Source organism: Macaca fascicularis, chromosome 7, assembly GCF_037993035.2.
Source record: "Macaca fascicularis isolate 582-1 chromosome 7, T2T-MFA8v1.1".
In the NCBI taxonomy this organism is placed as follows: domain Eukaryota; kingdom Metazoa; phylum Chordata; class Mammalia; order Primates; family Cercopithecidae; genus Macaca; species Macaca fascicularis.
The window spans coordinates 1,894,831-1,918,448 of NC_088381.1; the positions used below are offsets into that span (position 1 = coordinate 1,894,831).

The following is a 23,618-nucleotide window of genomic DNA, read 5'->3' on the forward strand; positions in this document are numbered from 1 at the left end:
CACAGGCTGCTCTTCTTACCACATCTGTGCCCCCGATGCCCCCACAGCCGTCCACGTGCTGTGCAGAGATACTGCTGTCGCATCATAAGATCTGAAGCTTGTCCACTGACAATCCATCAGTTGTCAGTGGATACAATTTTCCACTAGAGGCTGTATTTTAATTATTTCCTTAGGATTAATGGTACCTACACAAAGAAGCCCTTCGGTGGGCAACAAATTTTCCTGGAGGACTCTCCTAAATTCGTAGAGCTTTCAAAATGTGAACCTTTGGAAGGCTTGACTTCAGAATCCACTGCTTTGGAATATTTCCCTTGGACCTATCTCAGTTACTTCACTTGTGAGAAAAGCTAGGTCTTGGACATGGTTATATTTTTCCTTTTTAGAAAACAAGGTGTTGAAGTCCAGCCTATTTAAAAACCCCACCATTTGCAAAATTACAAGGGTTTTGTCCTGAATTACAGTGTTGGTGAGCCCAAGGCACTCATGCTAGGTGCTTTGTTTCTTGGTTGCTAGTCCAAGAACAGAAGGAGGAGATAAACCACTGACACTATAAAGCAACTACACAATCAAGTCTACATAACCACCAGCTAACAACATGATGACAGGCTCAAATCTGCACATATTGTTATTAACCTTAAACGTAAATGGGCTCAACACCCCACTCAAAAGGCACAGTGTGGCGTCTTTGACAAAGAAGCAAAAGCCAACTTCAAGAGGCCTCTCACATACAGTGACCCCCACAGGCTCGAAGTAAAGGGATGAAGAAAAATCTATCAGACAAACAGAAAACAACAAAAGAACACAGGTTGCTACTCTTATTTCAGACAAAACAGACTTTAAACCAACAATGATCAAAAGGATAAAGAAGGGTATTACCTAATAATAAAGGGTTCCATTCAATAAAAACACTTAACTATCCTAAATATATATGCACCCAAAACTGGAGCACCCAGACTCATAAAACAAGTCTGTAGAGACTGACAAAATCACTTAGATAATCGCACAAAATAATAGTGAAATAATTCAACCCCCATCTGACAGTATTAGACCTATAATCAAGGCAGAATACTAACAAAGATACTCGGGATAAAAATTCAACACTTGATCAAATGGACCTAAAAGACATGTACAGAACACTGCAGCCAATAACAGAATATACATTCTTCTCATATGCACATGCCACGTACTCTAAAATTTACCATATGCTAAACCCATAAAGCAATTCTCAACAAATTCCAAAAAACGAAATCATACCAGCCACACTTTCAGACCACATCACAATAAAAATAGAAATAAATACCAAGAAAGTCTCTCAAAACCATACAATTAAATGGAAATTAAATAATCTGCCCCGGAATGACTTTTGGGTAAAGAAGGAAATTAAGACAGAAATCAAGACATTCTTTGAAACTAATGAAAATAAAAACACAACATGCCACATCTCTGGGACGCAGCTAAAGCACTGTTAAGAGGAAAGTTGATAGTGCTAAATGTGCACGTCAAAAAGTTAGAAAGATCTCAAATTAACAACCTAACATCACACTAGAGGAACTAGAAAAACAAGAGTAAACCAATTCCAAAGCTAGCACAAGACAAGAAATAACCAAAGTCAGAGCTGCAATGAACGAAATGGAGGTGAGAGAAACCTTACAAAAGATTGATAAAAATAAAAGGTGGTTCTTTGAAAGAATAAGCAACATTGACAGACAAGTAGCTAGACTAATTTTTAAAAAGAGAAGATCCAAAAACACACAATCAGAAATGACAAAGGAGACGTTACCACCAAGCATAAAGAAATTAAAAACACCCTCAGAGTCTGTAATGAACACCTCTATGTACACAAACTAGGAAATCCAGAAGAAATGGATACGTTCCTGGAAACATACAGCCTCCCAAGATTGAACCAGGAAGAAATTGAAACCTGAATTGACCAATAACAAGTTCCCAAACTGAATCCGTCATTAAAAAAAAAAAACCCTACCAACCAGGAAAAGCCCTGGTGCAAGTGAATTCAGAGCTGAATTCTACCAGATATGTAAAGAATAGCTTGTACCAACTCTATGGAAATTATTCCAAAAAAATCAAGGAGGAAGGATTCCTCCCTAACTCATTCTATGAGGTCAGCATCATTCTGATACCAAAACCAGGCAGAGATACAGCAACAACAACAAAAAGAACACTTCAGGCCAATACACCTGATGAACACAGATGAAAAATCTTCAACAAAATACTAGCAAACCGAATCCAGTAGCACATCAAAAAGCGAATCCTCTACAATCAAGTATGCTTTATTCCTGGGAAGCAACATTGCTTCAACATATGCAAATCAATAAATGTGATTCATCACATAAACAGAACTAAAAAAAAAAAGCACATGATCATCTCAATAGAGACAGAAAAAAACCTTCTGTAAAATTCAACATCCCTTCTTGTTAAAACTCCTGAACAAACTAGGCATTGAAGGAACATATCTCAAAATAATAAGAGCCATCTATGACAAATCCACAGCCAAAATCATACCGAATGGGTAAAAGCTGGAAGCAATCCTCTTGAAAACCAGAACAAGACAAGGATGCCTTCTCTCACCGCTGCTATTCAACATAGTACTGGAAGTGCCAGATAGAGCAATCTGGCAAAAGAAAGAAATAAAAGGCATAGAAAAAAAAAAGACACACAAATAGGAAGAAAAAAAGTTGAACTATCATTTTCACAGACTATATGATTCTATACCTAGAAAATGCCATCGTTTCTGCCCAAAGACTCCTAGATCTGATAAACAACTTAATCAAAGTTTCAGGATACAAAACTCAATGTACAAAAAATCAGTAGCATTTCTACACACCAATAACACTCATGCTGAGAGCCAAATAAAGAGTGCAATCTCATTCACAACGGCCACAAAAAGAATGACATATGCAGAAATACAGCTGGATAGGGAGGTGAAAGATCTCTACGATGAGAATCATAAAACACTGGTGAAAGAAATCAGAGATGACACAAACAAATGAAAAAACATTCTATGCTCATGGATGGGAAGAATCAATATTGTTAAAATGGCCATACTGCCCAAAGCAATTTACAGATTCAATGTCATTCCTATCAAACTACCAATAAAACTTTTTTTCACAGAATTAGAAAAAACAATTCTAAAATTCATTTGGAACTGAAAAAGAGTCTGAATAGCCAAAGCAATCCTAAGCAAAAAGAACAAAGCTGGAAGCATCACACTACCACTCCAAACTATACTATAACTCTAAGTGAAGCAGCGTGGTACTGGTACAAAAACGGACAGACCAATGCAACAGGTTAGAGAACCCAGAAATAAAGCTGCACACCTACAACCATCTGATCTTCAACAAAGCTGACAATACCAAGCAATAGGGAAAGTACTCTCTATTCAACAAATGGTGCTGGGATGACTGGCTAGCCACATGCAGAAGATTGAAACTGGATCCCTTTGTTTCATCACATATAAAAATCAACTCAAGATGGATTAAAGACTTAAATGTAAAACCCAAAACTATATAAACTCTAGAAGAAAATCCAAGAAACACTGTATGGACCGTGGCAAAGACTTCATGACAAAGACTTGAAAAGCAATTGCGACAAAAACAAAAATGGACAAGTGAGACTTAACAAAACTAAAGAGTTTATGCACAGCAAAAGAAACTATCAACAGAGTAAACAGACAACCTACACAATGGGAAAAAATATTCACAAACTATACACCTGACAAAGGCCGAACTTTCAGAAGCTTAAGTTCCTTAATTAGGAACTTAATCAAATCAACAAGAAAAAAAAAAACAAACAACTCCGTTAAAAAATATTCAAAGGATATGAACAGACACCTCTCAAAAGAAGACATGCACGCAGCCAACAAGCATATAGAAAAAATGCTCAATATCACTACTTGTTAGGGAAATGCAAATCAAAACCACAATGAGATACCAAGTCACACCCGTCAGAATGGCTGTTATTAAAAAGTCAAAAAAGTAACAGATGCTGATGAGGTTGCAAGGAAAAGAGAACACATACTACTGGGAAATGTAAATTAGTTCAGGCACTATAGAGAGCTTTCTGGAGATTTCTCAAATAACTTAAAACAGACTATCATTTGACCCAACAATCCCATTACTGGGTATAAACCCAAAGAGAAATAAATCATTCTACCATAAAGATACATGCATGTGCTTGTTCATCACAGCACTACTCTCAATGCCAAAAACATGGAATCAACCTAGATGCTTAACAGTGGACTGGATAAAGAAAAAGTGGTATGTACATATCATGGAATACCTGCAGCTATGAAATCATGTCCTTTGCAGCAACATGGATGGAGCTGGGGGCCATTATCCTAAGTGAGTTAACTCAGGAACAGAAAACTAAATACTGCATGTTATCGCTTAAAATTGGGAGCTAAACATTGAGAACACATGGACACAAAGAAGGGAACCATAGACACTGGGGCTTACTTGAGGGTGGAGGGTGGGAGGAAGGTGAGAAGTAGAAAACTACCTGTTGGGTACTATGCTGATTCCTTGGGTGACAAAATTATTTGTACACCAAATCCCTGTAACATGCAATTTACCCGCGTAACAAACCTGCACATGTACCCTCTGAACCTAAAAGTTGGAAAGGTAAAACAGTTCCATTTAGATTAAAGACTTAGTGGTAAAAAGTTAGAACAATAAATACTGTGGAAGACAACCAGGTAGAAGTACTGTGTAACCATTAGGAGAGGGATATCCTATTAGCCAAGACAGGATATATGTCTTGAAGGGAACGAACATACAGAGGGAAATGAACATATTTTACCACATAAAACCTAAAAATTGTGTATGATCATAAAGGAAATGAGAGACTGAGGAAATAACTTCATAAAATACATAACAGATAAAGAGTAAATATTCATAATAGTCAAAGAGCATTTCCTCGATAATAAAACCATATAAAAGAGAAAAGAGGTATATGGGTAAGAATATGATATGCAATTCATGGAAGATGAATTCAAATGACCAATTAACATAAGAAATAATGCTGAACCTAAGAAGCCAAAAAATTCAAAATAAAGCAATAATAAGACACCAGTTTTTCACTGATAAAACTGGAACATCTTAAAATAAGAATGCCAACTGCTGGTGCAGATGTAGGGAAATGGTCACATTTACACAGAGCAGGTGGGAATGTGAATTACCGCATCTCTCCTGGAAAGCAACCTGCCAATCTATTCAAATTGACAAACGTGCTTCCAGCCAGCAATGCAAATGCCATAAATACCTTCGACAGAGACACATAGTATAATACAAACAAAGATGTTTCATGTAGCATTACTGGTAGTGGGGAAAACTGAAAGCGGGTAGCCGTTACAAAGAATGAATGATTTCTGTGTCTGTTGACCTGAAGGATTGACCAAGATGTATTGCTAAGTGAAACAAAATAAAATGAATGTATAGAAAAATATCTTTAATAAGAATCTAACCTTATAAAAAGGAAACAAAAAATATATATGGGTATACGTCTTTGTGTAGGATTATATGATTATAGAGAAATGTATGAAAGGGTATACATTGGGTTACTTCCATTGGTCCTCTTGGAGAAAAGAAAGTTAGAAGATGGAAGCAGAGAGGAGATGGGGAAAGGAAGTAAAAAGGTGATAGCAAAATGAAAACTGCCAATGAAATGATGCTGAATATACTTGTATGATGGTATTCATGTATATTTGTGTTTACATTTTTGCTCTTTTAATGAATTAAACTTACAACAAACTTGTCTATTTTACAGAATTCAGCTCTTAGATTTTCTGTTTCCTGATGTGCAAATTGCTACTTTTAACTTCATGTTTACTCTCTGCCATTCAATTTAATTTGATATATTCTGTATCATTTTAACACATAATATCACATTTTTATCTGTATCTAAATTACTTACTTTTATATCTACAATTATTTAGAATTATAAGTTCATTATTATTCCAACTCTAAACAGCACTAAAAGGGGAATAAAAGGATAAAAGACCAGAGACCCACATCCTCTGTGACCTAAACCCCACGTGGCTTGGCTGAAGCCAGGTCCTACACACCCTACAGGGATGCCACGTAACAGCGCCTCCTCTCTGGACTAATCCAGCTCTCAAGATGAAAGTGTTACAGCCCCTTAATGGAAATCTCCGCTGCTTCTCCTCAGCGCACACTCCCTCCTCCCTCCCTCTCACTTTCTCCTCCTTTATTTCCCTCTGTTTTCCTCCTCATCCTACTTTTCCTTCTCTTTCTGCCTCTCTCTTCTCTCTCCTCTCTCTCCTCTTCTCCTCTCTTCTCCCTCTCTCTGTGGTTCTCTCTCTCACACACACCTCCCCTCACTCCCCTTGCCCCACTGGCATTGGATGTTGAGCTCTGTCCGCCAACCTCCCCGTGTTCACCTCTGCTGAGTATCTGCTTGTCTAACTCGCGCCCTGACCCGTCCATACTTGAGGGTTAGGAAGCTGTGTCCTGCAGCTGTGTATTCCGAGGACTCAGCACACTCCCAGAACTCAACAGGTGCTCAACAGAGAATGGTTTCTTTTTAAAGTCTTCTTGAGAAATCAAAGCAGACACCGTTAGCCAAGCAGACAAGGGCTAAACACAAATATTCTGCTCTATTTCTTTCCCCTACTCTACATTCGTTCAGATTAATGGAGACTATTTCAGAGGCAGGGCATGGAGAAGGCTGAGTATCTGTACACAGAATGCAGACATGCTGTTCTTTGTGTCTCATGAAGTATGGATGAGCCAAAAAGCTGGAGACAGCTCAAAGCAGTCGGGAGGGTAGGCAGCCTCAATAAACATTTATAGTGAAGAAAATCTAGAGGCCTTAAATAAGGACTTCTGTCAGGAGTGAAGACTATAACCTACAGGTAGCACACCTGGGCTTGAGTTCACCCTGAGGCCAGCTTTTGTGAGTAAAATGTTATTGGGACGTCACCATGCCCATCATTGCACATAAGCTACAGCTGCTTTCACTGCTGGCCGCAGTAGGTGCCATGGAAACCCACTGCTCCACACATCTCAAGGATTTATTATCTGGCCCTTTACAGAAAAACTTTGCCAACCTCCTCCTCTAAGAGGTGAAAAGGGTAAACTTTGCCTGTGCCAGAAAATGAGCTCTGCGAAGGAGGGGTCTGTCCCTGCTGTATTCAGTAATGTGTCTGGGGCACCTGGAGAGGCGAGGTTGCACACAGCACCTAACACAGGGCAGGAACAGCCTGCATTCTTGATTCAAAGGCCCACCATGGAAATACATAGATGATATTTTCATTTTACTTCATGTAAAACTCCCAAAAGGAAGCATGTATTTTAAGAGTGAAGAATGAGAAGGCAGTGTTTCTAATAGGGCTCATGGAATTCCACCTCTGTTATAGCCAGAAGATTTAGGGTGAGTGTGACAGCCATGCCTGCCCCCACGTAAACTAAATTTAAAGTTCACAGGTCAGTAACCGCACATAGGCAATGCCAGTCAACAAACATTACTGTTCTATACCCACTGCAACTTATTTTAGTGGCCACAGAGCAGCGGGTAAACATTAATCCCACTTGTTGCTTTGTTTTACTTTTTGTTTGGCAGAGGCAGAGGCAAAGCTTTAGGATTCTGGAAAGAAAGGAAGGAAAGAAGGAAGGAGGAAGGGAGGGAGAACGTAAGGGAGGAAGGAAAGGAGAAATCCAGGAAGAGAGGAATAGAGGGAGGAAGGAAAGGAGAGAGAGAAGGATGAAGGGAAACAGAAGGATGAAGGGAAAGAGAGAAGGATGAAGGAAAAGAGAAGGATGAAGGGAAAGAGAGAAGGACGAAGGGAAAGAGAGAAGGACGAAGGGAAGAGAAATGGGTGAAGGGAAAGAGGGAAGGAAGGGAGAGAGGGAAGGAAGGAAGGAGGGAGGGAGGGAGGAAGGAAGAAGGAAAAAAGAAAAGACAAAACAAAATACAAACCAGACAAAAAACTTTAAAGGGTAAGTTTCTTAGTCTATTTTGCATTGCTATAAAGAAATATCTGAGACTGGGTAATTAATATGAAAAAAGGTTTATTTGGTTTATGGTTCTACAAGGCATTGGCTTCTGCTTGGCATCTGCCTGGCATCTGCTTGGCTTCTGGTGAGGCCTTGGGAAGCTTTTACTCATGGTGGAAAGGAAGGGGGAGCAGGCACATCACCTGGCGAGAGAGGGAGCAAGACAGACGCCAGGCTCTCGTAAACTCATAGAACAAGAATTCACCAATTACCACTGGGAGGACACCAAGCCCTTCATGAGGGATCCACCTCCATGACCCAAACACCCCCCGCGAGGCCCCTGGGGATCACGTTCAGCTTGAGATTTGGAAGGGACCAATATCCAAACTACTCCAGCGGCTATTTCACTCTGGGCGAGAGTCCTCACCCTCCCACTGGGGAACACATTCTCTTCCACTCGCATTCCATCAAATGGGAATCAAGTTAATCCTAACATTGAGAAATATTCTGGGAAATCTTGTTTTGTTGCAGTAAGGAACAAATTCATTTAAAAGAAGAGTACATCACTTCCAGGACCAGACTCATATAATGGCTCTCCTAACACCACAATAAAAAACCAAGCAGTCTGTCAACATGTGGTTCCTTTGTTCCAGTAACCTTTGGCTCTATTTATCTTTAATTCTTTTCTTTTTAAATACTTAAGTTCTGGGATACGTGTACAGAACGTGCAGGTTTAGTATATATATGCTATGGTGGTTTGCTGCATCCACCAATCCATCACCTACATCAGGTATTTCTCTTAAGCTATCCTCCCCTTGTCCCCCAACCCCCAAAAGGCCCCAGTGTGTGATATCCCCCTCTCTGTGCCCATGGGTTCTCATTGTTCAACTCCCACTCATGAGTGAGAACATGTGCTGTTTAGTTTTCTGTTCCTGTGTTAGTCTGCTAAGAATGTTGGTTTCCAGCTTCATCCATGTCCCTGCAAAGGACATAAACTCATTCTTTCTATGGCTGCACAGTATTCCATGGTATATATGTGCCACATTTTATTTATCCAGTCTATCATTGATGGGCATTCGGATTGGTTCCAAGTCTTTGCTATTGTGAATAGTGCTGCAATAAACACACGTGTGCATGTATCTTTATAGCAGAACGATTTATAATACTTTGGGTATATACCCAGTAATGGGATTGCTGGGTCAAATGGTATTTCTGCTTCTAGATCCTTGAGGAATCACCACACATCACCACAATGGTTGAACTAATTTACACTGCCACCAACAGTGTCAAAGCGTTCCTATTTCTCCACATCCTCTCCAGCATCTGTTGTTTCCTGACTTTTGAATGATCACCATTCTAACTGGCATGAGATGGCATCTCATTGTGGTTTGGATTTGCATTTCTCTAATGACCAGTGATGATGATCTTTTTTCATATGTTTTTTGGCTGCATAAATGTCTTCTTTTGATAAATGTCAGTTCATATCCTTTGCCCACTTTTTGATGGGGTTGTTTTTTTCTTGTAAATTTGTTTAAATTCCTTGTAGATTCTGGATATTAGCCCTTTGTCCGATGGATAGATTGCAAAATTTTTCTCCCATTCTGTAGATTGCCTGTTCACTCTAATGATAGTTTCTTTTGCTGTGCAAAAGCTCTTTAGTTTAATTAGATCCCATTTGTCAATGTTGGCTTTTGTTGTCATTGCTTTTGGTGTTTTAGTCATGAAGTCTTTGCCCATGCCTATGTCCTATACCTAGGAGCTGGCTTTTTGAAAAGACTGACAAAATAGATAGACCGCTAGCCAGACTAACAAAGATTAAAAGAGAGAAGAATCAAATAGACACAAGAAAAATAATAAAGGGGATATCACTAATCCCACAGAAATACAAACTACCATCAGAGAATACTATAAACACTTCTACACAAATAAACTAGAAAACCTAGAAGAAATGGATAAATTCCTGGACACATACACTAAAGTCCTAAGACTAAACCAGGAAGAAGCTGAATCCCTGAATAGACCAATAACAAGTTCTGAAATTGAGGCAGTAATTACACAAATCAAAAAAAAGCCCAGGACTAGACAGATTCACAGCCGAATTCTACCAGAGGTACAAACAGGAGCTGGTACCATTCCTTCTAAAACTGTGCCAAGCAATATTTATCCTTAATTCTTTCTTTTGAGACAGTTTACAAAAAAAAAAAAAAAAAATGCAAGTGTGATGTTTACTTCTAAATGCACCGCTCAACATCACCCCAATCCTAAGCACATCAACCCTGAAGGTCACTGCCTCCAGAGCTCATGCAGTGGCTCTCTCATTCACATGGCACTGATGATATTAAAGGAAATAGAGTGGCTGCTTAAGTTGTGATGGAGAGCGCCATTAGTATTCTCAAAAAGCCCTTCTGTGAACACAAACTTCTTGCTCACATAATGGATCAAAAAGGCAAGTTGCATCGTGAAAGCTGCTTGGGGCAGAAGCGGATAGCTAACATTGAATTTTAAATGAAAAGTGTATTTCAGTCTTTGGTCTAGAGTTTTCATATAAGTACAGATGCTCCTTGACTTCTGATGGAGATACATCCCAATAAATCCATCATAAGTCCAAAGTATCAGGAATCCAAAATGCATTTAATACACCAATAAACCCAAGATTAAATTTAAAAAATCACAATTCAAACCAGCATAAATCAGGGCCTGTCTGTAGATACCTGGGAGGAACGTGAAGGATGGTCCCATCCATTCCTTTTCACACGCTGTGCTTTTAACGCTGCAGAGTGTGACATCCGCCTTTTATTACTTCATAGCTGTGTGTTCTTGGGCTACTTGCTTCACCTCACTGGGCCTCACTCTAAAGCACGGCAATAACGCTAAACATTGGCAACAGCAGCAACCACATTACCTACTGAATGCTCACTGTGCACAGCACCTCATGCTGGAAGCTCTTACACATTACCTTCTTTAGGCTTCACAACAATCCTGAGGCTACTGCCCATATTTAGGAGGAAGAGCTACAGTCCAGACGGGATTTGCACCGGGGGCTGACAACCGCAGAGCCCGAAGTCTTAACTTCTTTGTGTCTGTTATTTCATTGGATTATTATGAAGATTAATTAAATGATGTCTGTTAGGACATAACACAGTACCTGCCACAGAGGATCCAAGTAGGAATTATTATTAAATTACATAATAAGGTCTTCCTATAAATATACTGATCTGTGAGGTTTTCACTTTAAAAGAGAAAAGGCAGAGAGGCAGTTTAGAGCATATTTTAGAAACAAGAGCCCTTAATTCCCTAGGAAGGAGGTTATACATAATTTGATAGGCAATAGGAAGACACTTTGGCATTTTAAGCAAAGAAATGGCAAGGCTGAGCCCTGAGAGAGCTCCCAGCAGCTCACAGTGTGCACAGTTTGAGCAGACAGCAAGTTGGGCCAGGGCCTGGAGAGAAAGAGCAGGAGCAGGAGGGCTCTGGGAGGCTGAGGGGAGCAGAGAGCAAGGTCTTGGTGATGGAGGGCTGAGGGGAGAAGGGGAGCAAGGTCTTGGTGATGGAGGGCTGAGGGGAGAAGGGGAGCAAGGTCTTGGTGATGGAGGCTGAGGGGAGCAAAGTCTTGGTGATGGAGGCTGAGGGGAGCAGGGAGCAAAGTCTTGGTGACACTCAAACATAAAGGATGCCTAACAGTGGTATAAGGAAGAGGGTGTTATTTATAAGAGGAAGAAATCAGACAAAAGAAGTGACCAGGAATGTCAGGAATGTATTAGCAGGGCTAGGATGGAGCTGAAATGCCACTGCCCCCATCTGCAGTGAGACATCGGGTTGCTGCTCCACTCTTGCAAGGCTGGTGTCCATGGGACTGAAGGGACGCTGAGCATTCAGCGTCATGTGGCCTTCCAACTACACCTCCACAGGGAGATGCCTGTGAAAAAAGAATACACAGAACCAGAGTCTCACAATGTAATATCCAAACCTTCAGTCTACAATAGAAAATTACTCATCATGCTGGCTGGGTGCGGCGGCTGATGGCCGTAATCCCAGGACCCTGGGAGGCTGAGATGGGCAGATCACAAGAGGCCCCGGAGTTTGAGACCAGCCTGGCCAAAACAGTGAAACCCCGTCTCTACTAAAAATACAAAAATTAGCCAGGCACAGTGGTGGGCACCTGTAATTCCAGCAACACAGGTGGCTGAGGCAGGAGAATCACTTTAACCTGGGAGGTGGAGGTTGCTGTGAGCTGAGATCACGCCACCACACTGCAGCCTGGAGAATAGTGTGAGACTCTGTCTCAAAAAAAAAAAAAAGAAAGAAAAACAAACAAAAAAACATGGCCAGGCACGGTGGCTCACGTCTGTAATCCCAGCTATTTGGGAGGCCAAGTGGGCAGATCATGAGGTCAACAGATAGAGACCATCCTGGCCAACATGGTGAAAACCTGTCTCTACTAAAAATACAAAATTAGCTGGGCGTGGTGGTGCATGCCTGTAGTCCCAGATACTCAGGAGGCCGAGGCAGGAGAATCGGATGAACCTGGGAAGCAAAGGTTGCAATGAGCTGAGACTGCACCAGTGCACTCCAGCCTGGTGACAGAGTGAGGTGAGGTGAGACAAGATGAGAAGACAAGGAAGAAAGGGAGACAGAGACAGAGAGAGAGAGAGAGGGAAAGAGAAAGAGAAAGAGAGAGAAAGAGAGAAAGAGAGAGAGGGAGGGAGGAAAGGAGGGAGGGAGGGAAAGAGAAAGAAAAAACAAATTACTCATCATGTTCAGAACCAGAAAGTCACAAGATGTATGGAAAAGAAGATCGACAGATGCCAACATCAAGATGATACAGATGCTGAAATTGTTGGACAAGGATTTTAAAGCAGTTGTCATGAAAATGCTTCAACAAGCAGTTATTCATCCTCTTGAAAGAAATTCCTAAAAGAAGAAAAAGCTCAGAAAATAACTAAATGAAAATTGTAGTAAAATATGGTAAACACAATTTTTAAAAACTCACTGAATGAGCTTAATAGTGAGGATGCCACAAGACAGACTGTATATAATTGAGGACAGATTAAAATTATTTTACCTAATCTAAACCACAAAAAGAAAGTAGATTCTAAAATAAATAAATAAACAAACAAACATTCTCAGGGAACTAATATGACAATTTCAAAAGAGTCAATTTTTACACTATCAGAATCTTGGAAGGAGAAGAGAGAGACAGGATTGAAACACTATTGAAAGTACTGGAAGAAATAATGGCTGAAAACTTCTGAAACTTGGTCAAAGATGTAAGCCTACAGATTCAAGAGGCTAAACAAACCTCGAGTAAAATAAACCCAACAAAATCCATACCCAGAAATATCATCATAAAAAATAAGGTAAAAAATCTTAAAAACAGCCAGAGACAAATAACACATTGCATATAGTTTTTAAAAATGCAAATGATAACACACTTCTCATCTAAAACCATGAATGCTAGAAGGAAATTGGACAATGTATTTCAAGTGCTGAAAGTAAAGAGCTGTCAACTATGAATTCTACATTCAGTAGAAATACCTCTAGAAATGAAGGACAAATAAAAACACTCTCAGCTAAAGAACTATCAAGCAAATTTGTGCCTAGGAAATATCCCTTAAGGAGTTGTTAAAGGAAGTTCTCTAAATTGAAAGGACATGACAACAAAGGAAAGTCTGGAACTTCAGAAAAGAAAGAGGAGTATGGAAATATGTAAGAGTAAGAATAAAAATATAATTGACAATCCATCTTTTCATGAGTTTCTTAAACAGTATTTGATGGTTGAATCATAACACCATCTGATGTTGTGCTCAATGTATATATAGGAAATACCTAAGATAATTATATTCAAAAGGCAAGGAGAGACTAGGGAACTGAATGAAAGTAAAGTTTCCATACATTACTCAATGTGGTAAAACATTGAGACTGTTATAAGTTAATTACGTATGTATTTATTCTTACAGTAACCATTAAGAAAATCATACAAAACAAGATATTGAAAAACATTATAAATAAATTAAGATTAAATTCTAAAAACTATTCAAGTAATCCATGTGAAAACAAGTAAAAAGAAACATAGGAATGAGAGACAGAGAAAATAAATATTATAATGCAAACTAGAATGCTAGTATCTCCTAATATACTAATAATTACCTTAAATGTAAATGGCTTAAATAACATCAAAGCTGAGAGCCAAATCAATATCACAATCCCATTTACAGTAGCCACAAAAAGAATAAAATATGTAGGAAAATAGCTAACTAGGGAGGGAATAGAGCTTTATAAGGAGAACAACAAAACACTGATGAAAGAAATCAAAGATGACACAAACAAATGGACAAAGGAAAAATCAGTATCATTAAAATGGCCATATTGATCAAAGCGATTTACAGATTCAACACTATTCCTATCAAACTACCAATGCCATTTTCTCCACAGAATTAAATAAATAATTCTAAAATTCATATGGAATCAAAAAAGAGCCTAAACAGTCAAAGCAATCCTAAGCAAAAATCACATCACCCAACTTTAAACTATATTACAAGGCTACAGTAACCAAAATGCATGGTACTGGTATGAAAACAGACTCATAGACCTATAGAACAGAAAACTAGGTGTTGTTTTCTCACCTACAACCATTTAATCTTCGACAAAGCCAACAATAACAAGCAATGGAAAAAGGACTCTCTATTCAATAAATAATGCTGGGATAACTGGTCAGCCAGCCGCATGCAGCAGACTGAAACTGGACCCCTATTTATCACCATATATAAAAATCAACTCAAGATGGATTAAAGACTTAAATATAAGACCTCAAACTATAAAAATCCAACAGGAAAACCTAGGAAATGCCCTTCTCAATATTAGCCAAGGCAAAGAATTGAATGGCTTAGTCCTGAAAAGCAATTGCAACAACAAAATAAAATTGACAAGTGAAACCTAATTAAAGACTTTCTGCATAGCAAGAGAAACTATCAAGTTTCTCTTGATAGTTTCAGAGAGTAAACAGACAACCTACGGAATGGGAGAAAACATTCACAAACTATACATCTGACAAAGGCTTGATATCCAGAATCTATAAGTAACTTAAACAAATCAACAAGCAAAAAACAAATAACCCCATGAAAAAATGGGCAAAGGTTAAGAACAGACACTTCTTAAAAGAAGACAACATGTGAAAAAATGCTCAGCATCGCTAGTAATCAAAGAAATGCAAATCAAAACCACAATGAGATACTATCTTATACCAATCAGAATGACTTTTGTTAAAAAGTCAAAAAATAACAGATGTTAGCAAGGCTGGAGAGAAAAGGGAACACTGTTGGTGAAAATGTTAGTTCAGCCACTGTGAAGGGCAGTTTAGAGATTTCTCAAAGGACTAAAAACAGAACTACCATTATACCCAGCAATCCCATTACGGGATATATACCCAAAGGAAAATAAATCATTCTACGAAAAAGACATATGATGCACCCATATGTTTATCGCAGCACTATTCACAATAGCAATGACAGGGAGTCAACTTACGTATCCATCAACACCTAGATCGGATAAAGAAAATGTGGTACATATATACCATATAATAATATGCAACCATAAAAAATAATGAAGTCGTGTCCCTTAAACAACATGGATGCAGCTGGAAATCATTATCCTAAGTGACCTAAGGCAGAAACAGAAAATCAAATACCACATGTTCTTACATGTAAGTAAGAGGACACATGGACGTACAGATGGGGTCAATAGACTCTGGGGACTACTAGAGGAGACAGGGAGCGGGCCAAGAGCTGAAAGCTACCTATTGGGTACTGTGCTCACTACCTGGGTGACAGATTCATTCATACTCCAACCCAGCATGACACCATATACCTTTGTTACCAACCTGCACATGTATCCTGATTCTACAATAAAATTTGAAAGAAAAAAAAAAGATTTAAATACATTTAAAAGACACACCTTTTAAAAATCTTGATGCAACTGCATATTGTTTATAAGAAATTCACATCAAATTCAACAGCACAGAATCTTCACAGGGTAGGTAGGTTGAAAGTAAAAGTATGAAAAAATAAATAAAATTAATTTTAAGAAAAAGCAGTAGTGTCTATATTAATATTTCATGAAGTAGACTTCAGAGAAAAAAATTACTAGTGACACAAAAGGACATTAAATAATGATAAAAGACTGTTCCACTAGGAAGACATAACAATCTCAAATACGTATGTACCAAACAAAAGCATCAAAATACATGAAGCAAAAACTAATAGGCCTGAAGAAGAAAGATACAAATTTATAGCTATCATTGAGAACATCAAAACCTTAAACAACTGATAGAACCATTAGACAGAAAATTATCAAGAACATTAATCTGACCAGCTCGATCCACCAACAGAATCTAATTGACATATACAGAAAACTCTACCCAATAACATTGGAATCCACATTTTCTCCCAACATATGTAAAATATTTACCAAGATATTCCATATCCTGCAGCATAAAATAAATCTCAAGAATTTTAAAATAATTGAAAACACACGAAGGAAGTATGTTCTTTGACCACAACAAGTCAAAAGAGAAATAAAAAAGAGAAAGACAAAAGGGAAGTATCCAAACACATGAAAATTAAATAACACACTTCAAAATAATCTATGGGTGAAGAACATATGTCAAAGGAAAAATTTTAAAAGTACACAGAACTGAATGAAAGTGAATACATAACATATCAAAATATGTGGGATGCAGCTAAGGCATTGTTGAGAGAGAAATTCATAGCTGCAAAGGCTTACATTAGGAAAGAGGAAAGGTCTCAAATCAATAATTTAAATTATTATGTCAAGCAACACGAAAAAGAAAAGCAAAATAAACCTAAAGTCAGCAAAAGGAAGGAAATAACGAAAATAAGAACAAAAATTAATGAAACTGAAAACAGAAAACAATAGAGGAAAAATCAAATAAACAAAATGCTGGTTCTTCAAGTCAATGCAAACAGTAAACATTGAACAAGAATGACAAAGGAAAAAAAATAAGACACAAATCGCCAAATATCAGGAGTGAAACAGAGGATCTTGCTACACCTCTTGCAGCCATTAAAAGGATAATGGTAGAGACCATAAAAAATATTACACTCAGAAATTTGCCAATTAAAAAGAAGTGGACCAATTCTTCAAAATCCACAAACTGCCAAAATTCAAACTACATTAAACACAACCTGTATGGTCCTCTAACCATTAAATAAATTGGATCCATAATTTAAAAGCTTCCTCAAAATAAGTGTTTGAACTCAGATGGTTTCACTGGAGAATTTTACCAAACATTTCAAATGTATTAACAACAACAATTTTATACAATTTCTTTCATTATTTGTGTTTGCTGCTTTCTTTAAACTAAAAATTCTGCCTCCTCCACCAGAGCATAAGCTTCATGAGACCAATGACCATACCTGTATTTTCAGTTGCCAGTGCAGAATAAGCTGTTTTGGCATAAAGATTACTCTGAACTGAAGGCAATCGAGGAGAATCCAGATACAGAGGCCAGAGAAAAACTCTCTGCCCTCGCCCTCTTTGCCTGAAAACACGATGTAAATGTTCAGAAACGTCCCTGTTCCCCTTTCTGTCAGGGAGAGAAAAGGGCAACCACTGACAACAACTAGATGTCCTTCTCAGCCTGGAGACCGCAGCAGAGGAATGCGCACCGCAAACCTTACCAGCCTTGATCTATCATTAGTTTCCCATTTGTTTTCATTCCCTAACAATTCAAGGTCCTTTATCTTTGTCTTGTCACTTCTCTAAAACTTTATTGTTCATTGTGAAGATGTTATATAAGCTGGAGTTCTAAGCCACCTCAGTGACAATGACTCGCTCCCTGGCTATCTCCCATGTGTCTATGAAATACGCATGTTAATAAACTCCTGTTTGTTTTTCTCTTGTGAATGTCTTTTGTTACAGTAGTCCCCAGGTAAGAGTTAATTACTCAGAATGGTACCGGGAAAGTGCCTGGCATAGAGTTAGTGATGAATAAATGTGAGGTGATGAATAATCATGCATAGGAAAATCCCTCAGAGAACATCTTAGAGTAATATGTGCAAACATATGCATTTAAAACACATAGATTAAATATATATTACATTTGTCTGATTAATATACTTAAAATTGTTAACAGAGCTTGCCTGAAAGGAAAGGAACAAGATTATGTGGATGAGTAACAGAGGGAAAAATTCCTCTTGCATAATAGAACCTCTCTGCTCTTTATACTTATTTTTAATTGGAACTATATTTGTGCATTACTTCTGGAACTCCAATGTTTGTTTTTTTAAATAATTCAAAGAAGAATATAATGCATGCTTCAATAGGCAAATAAAACAGCCTTCAACAGTTTTTTAAGGTCCAGTGCTATTTCAATCACCTCTTCACCCCCTTCACAGTAATACTTTTGTTAATTAAATGTGCAGTGTGGTGGATGAAATCATGGAGTCTGGATCCAGGCTGCCCGGCTTTCAATCAGCTCCTGACACAGCTGTGCAACCTCAGGCAGGCTACTCCGTCACTCCTTCCCTCCTTTTTCACTGCCATCAGCTCATGGCCAGGAGCTAAACATAAGCTGCAAAGCCAAGCCTAATGCTTTGTTTTATTTTCTCCTTTCCAGTTGTTCTGTGGCCCAGGGAGAGTAAGATAGCTTTTTTATATTGTATTCAGATATACAACAACATGATCAGATACACATTAGAAAGAAAATAAAGCATGTTTGTCACCCACTAAACTCTGGCTGATTATTTCACTGCCTGTTCATAGGAAAAAATATTGAAAAAAAAAGTCATCTGTAAAATAATATTTCACAAATTAGACATCAAGGATTTAAAGAAAACAACCACCTAAGGCTCTTCTCGCTAAGATGAATTGATCACTCTTCGTTGAAAGCTAAAAATGATTCATAAAAGTGGAAGTTTTATGTTCTTGCTATTGTTTTCGCTCTATTTGGCTTGATCTCACCCTCAGACAACATCCTCAGCTATCAAAGGATGATTTTGCAGGTTTCCGGTAAACACTGGTTTCCCATTAGTGGCCTGCACCAGGAGCAGCTCATCTCGGCCAAATGGACATCCTGTTCATTAGGTCATTGAGCCTCCACACCGCCTGGCCCCCAGCAGAAGCCCTTTTCGATTCCCAGCAGCTGCAAATGCAGCGAGTGTACAGCACATCCAATGGAGCACTTGACTTCAGCACAAATCTCTTTGCTTGGCGGCCCTGTGGGGAGTGCTTTTCTATGCATCAGCCTCTCAGCTAAGCACCCCCTCCTGTCATCTCATTCAACTCTCAGGACCACACTGGGCACAGAGAATCATTACCTCCATTTCATAGAACAGGAACAGAAGCCCAGGGGTGTCCAATTCTAAAGTCACTGCTTTCACGTGGCAGGTTCACATTCAAACACAGTTGGCTTGATTTCCTGCTACATGCTCTTAAACATCATTTACAAAAATCATACAGCCCAGCCAAACCTGGACAATCCATGGATGCAGCTGCCAAAGTCTTTAGCATTTGAGAGTAATTTCTTAGGTCCGTGGCATTTTATCACCTGTAATTTTGAATAAATACTGCACACATTCGGATAACAACCTCACATGACGAGTGAGTGAGAGTGAATTACCTAGTCCAGCCACCCCTGCTTCCCAGGCACCTGCCTGCATTTCAGCATAGAACACATGGCCTAAAACTCAGCTGGAGAAACTGCAGACAGTGCCTTCCACCAGGCACTGTTATCCCCAGAGCCGATATGAAATTGATGTCTTGGAATCTGCACCTTCCCTGGCTCCAGCACACCACTCTAACATCCGGGTCTACAATCACCTTGGATGCTTTCTACTTACTACTAACCCGCAGTGGGGTTGCATTTTGTTTTCAGTTACATCCATATGATATTATTGTATTATATACAATATAGCATATTACAGTAGAAATTCTATTATAGTATATGCTAGGTTACAGTGGTGTTTGGTAGTTTGAAGAATTCACAATGATTTCTCGTGTACAGAACTGGATGAGAAAGATCACTAAGTATCTGGTAGAGTTTGACAGGAATAAAAAAAAAAACCCGGAAACATCTTAGCTATGACCTTATAATCTGAACATGACCAGACTCCTCACTTCTGAGCATTGGGATCTTTTGTTCACTGCTGTTTTCCGACCATCACTTACAGGAATGCTTGCATGCAGCAGCCACTCAAAGTGTGTGTATTAAGTGGAGGAGTAAGTATTTGCCATAGATATATAGGAGAAAGAGAAACAACTGCTTCCACAAAGACATGGGCAGGATGTACGTGTAGAGTCAGATGGCTTTGCATATAGCATAGAACAAATAGAGTGAGAAATTCATTCAGATTGAAATCTTCAAACCTGTTTTCCAGGCCTAACATCAGCCTGATGCCCTCAGTATGGTGGCTCTGTGCAGCCACAAGTCGGTATTACCGCCTTCCCCATCGCGTCATCCCCAGCCATTTGTATTAGGATAGAAATCTCATACAAATCTTACCCCAAAACAAGAGTCTTGGTGGAGCCTCTACCAAACAAAGGTGTTCATGGGTAAGAGAACTACCTCGTTTTTCTCTCCCTGGTGGCAAATCTCTAGAATGAAGGACTTTGGGGTTTGATGAGAGACAGCCTGGGGAGTGTTGATTCTACAACCTCTGCAGACAATTAACCTACTGCCTGTGCTTGTGAGCAGCTAACATTGGTCCTTCCCCATGTAGAAAGTCTGCTTGCCACAAACTGCTCCTCCCCACAGGTGCCTGCATGCAATGCCTCCGGCCCTGCGTGCTGGGAGCCACAGAGCTTTCATGGACACATATTTATTCAAGGTCGGCCCTTCAACCCTTTAGGCCTTTACTGCCCTGTGCCATCTCATGAAGTTGTGAACTGCCCCTCCGAAGAAGTCAGCACAATTCAGCAGCTATAAACGTAACACCCAAAGTGAGAGGGGATTTCAGCTCTAAAATACTAAACTGGAACAATAATCCTGTGTTAGGTTGGTGACTCCAAGCCTCAGCCCTAAGCAGACATAAGATAGACCCTTTTCAGTGGCCACACGGGATATATATGCTGATAGTGACAAAATGTGAGTGGATAAGAGCATTCGTCGGTGGATTTATGGCCAGGAGGTATCAAGTAGAAATTAGGAAAATAATGAGAGAAAATAGGTTTCTGTTCTTTGATTATTGCTAGAACTGACCTGGGGTGCACACGTGTGCCCACATGAACACACACACACAGACACACACATGCACACAATGTGTAGGTTCACCTAGAAACAGAATCTGAGTCGAGGTAAATTTGAGTGAGTCAGGATGACATGGTTAGAGCAATGAGTTGGGCCTGTGGGTATACATGGAGCAGTGTTTGTTGAGGGAAGCACAGCAGTTGATGCTTTGTGATGAATCTGGTGCAAACACAGGGTAGGCAGAGAGTCCCGAGTGTGACGATGGATGCACAACGTGACCTCAGGATGCAAACACACTGCCTCAAAGCACACGGCAGTCATAACCTGAAGAATTCCACAGTTGCTCTTCTTGTTCAATCTCATTTTTTTCCCTTTCACTCAAGCCATTTGCCCATTTACTCTAGTTGCTATTGTGACCAGAATGTACATCTACTCCCTCTTCTACATCAGTGGTTTACAAACTTCACTTAGACCATGCTAACACCCTTCAGAAAAAGTGTGTGTTCATGATGGGCAGGCTCAATTTATGTCTCTCACCCCCAGGGCCTGGACAACCTCTTGGTGAGCTCTGTGATTGGTAAAACAAGTACAATGAGCCCCGCGGTCTCCTGGGGAAGGCCGAGGCTCACGGAGATGTTCAATCAGGCAGTGGCTCTACAGAAAGCCGTTCAGTCACTTCCACGTACCCGTGGGTATGCAAAACACACTGCCAGAGAGAAGTGCTGCGGCTCTTCAGAGCCACGTCCAGCCTCAGCAAGGAGGTGAGAACTGTGAATCAAGAGAACACTCTGGTAACAGGGCACAAACATTCAGCATATTTTATACACACACGGTCCAAAAGGACCTCATCGTCTCTCTTCTGCCCAGCTCTCCTCCCTTTAATCACTATAGTTTTCTTTTCCAAAGACCCAGTGCATCTTTGGCTTCCATTTTTACCATAGCATTCAAAATGCACACCATGAAAAGGCACAGAACAGATGGCAACAAATAGAGAATCAAACAAAACTTCTGAAGATACAAGATGAATGGACCTCTGGCAGGACAACAGAACTCGAGGGTTCTGTGTGTCTTTGTAGTCTGGAAATGAGTGAATTTTGAACAATTTGAAACTGGAAACTGCTCACTTGGGTAGTTCTTGCTTAAAGTTTCATACTCTACCAATGGAGAAAATGATAAATTTCTTAGAGTCAGACTAAGCATAAAGCCAGCAAAATTTTATCACAAAAATCAGAGGAAGATTTTACGCAAACAAGGTAAACAAGCAATTACAAAACTGAGGGCATCATTATCAACAAAACGCAAAGAGCACAACATGCCTTATTCTGAATGTGGCCAGTGTGCTGTTCTCACGGACACATACGATCTCAATGTGGCCAGTGTGCTGTTCTCACGGACACGTACGATCTGAATGTGGCCAGTGTGCTCTTCTCACGGACACATTGATAAAGTGTGCATCAGCCACGTGTGGGAAATCGCTACAGCTGCTCCTGAGGGGAAGGCGGATTGCCACGTGGGGCGTGTTTGAAATGGCAAATCACAGCAGTGCATTGATGATAGGAGTTAGCAGTATTTCTGATACAGGCATTGTTTTGAATTTCTGAAGAGGATGAAATTTTCATAATTTCTGACTTGTAAGCTTCCATGACTTTGTTTATTTATTTTGTTGGGGATAGAAAACAATACCCCAAAATGAAGGCCCCCAAAAGAAAAGTTTTTCTCTGACCTTCTCCTGACCTCTTCTCAGTCCCATTCTCCTCTGAGGTTGCCAGAGAAATAAGAATCCCTCTTCCCCAAGGCAGGTCACAGAAACCAGAACCTGTTTTCCTACAAAGCCAGCCATAAACCCTAAAAAGTATTATGTACCTATCCTTAGCTCTGCCCTGTCTGTGTAAAACCTGGCCATAAAGAAATTATCTGCCCTACCTTGTTTGACTATTGGTCAACAGACCTCCATTCCAGAGAGAGGCCTGCCTCATACCCAGAAAAGAGGAATATGTTTTCAGAGAACCCAAGAAGAATCTAGACCGATAGGCCTTGCTGTATTTTCCCACTCAGTCTATGACCATTAGATCACACCCTTTTTGTTTAATCATATTTCTACACAACTGTCCATATTTCGTTGACACTAATTATAAAAACAGACAAGCTCCCCCATATCTCTGGGTCTTCAGTCTGAAGGTTATCATGTGTACATGTTAAATAAATGTGTACGTCTTTTCTCCTATTAACCTTCCTTTTGTGAACCGACTTTTCAGCAAACCTTCAGAGAGCCAAAGGGAAAGCTCTGCCTTGGCCCCTACAGTTCATTTACCAAGAGTATTAAATGAGTCAATAATACTCATCACTTGTGGAGAACCTGTGATACGCCAAACATGGCTTTCCATGGTTTGTTGAAGCCAGTCTTTCCAGCATCCTTCAGAGTTTTTGTCAAGAGATTAACATGCACA

The 23,618-nt window shown here is 39.6% G+C and overlaps 1 protein-coding gene across 4 annotated transcripts in view; it reads right to left on the reverse strand.

The window, feature by feature from the left end:
- The window catches only part of GABRG3 (gamma-aminobutyric acid type A receptor subunit gamma3), a 568,731-nt gene that overhangs the window by 333,075 nt on the left and 212,038 nt on the right, over window positions 1–23,618 (reverse strand). The window lies entirely within an intron of this gene.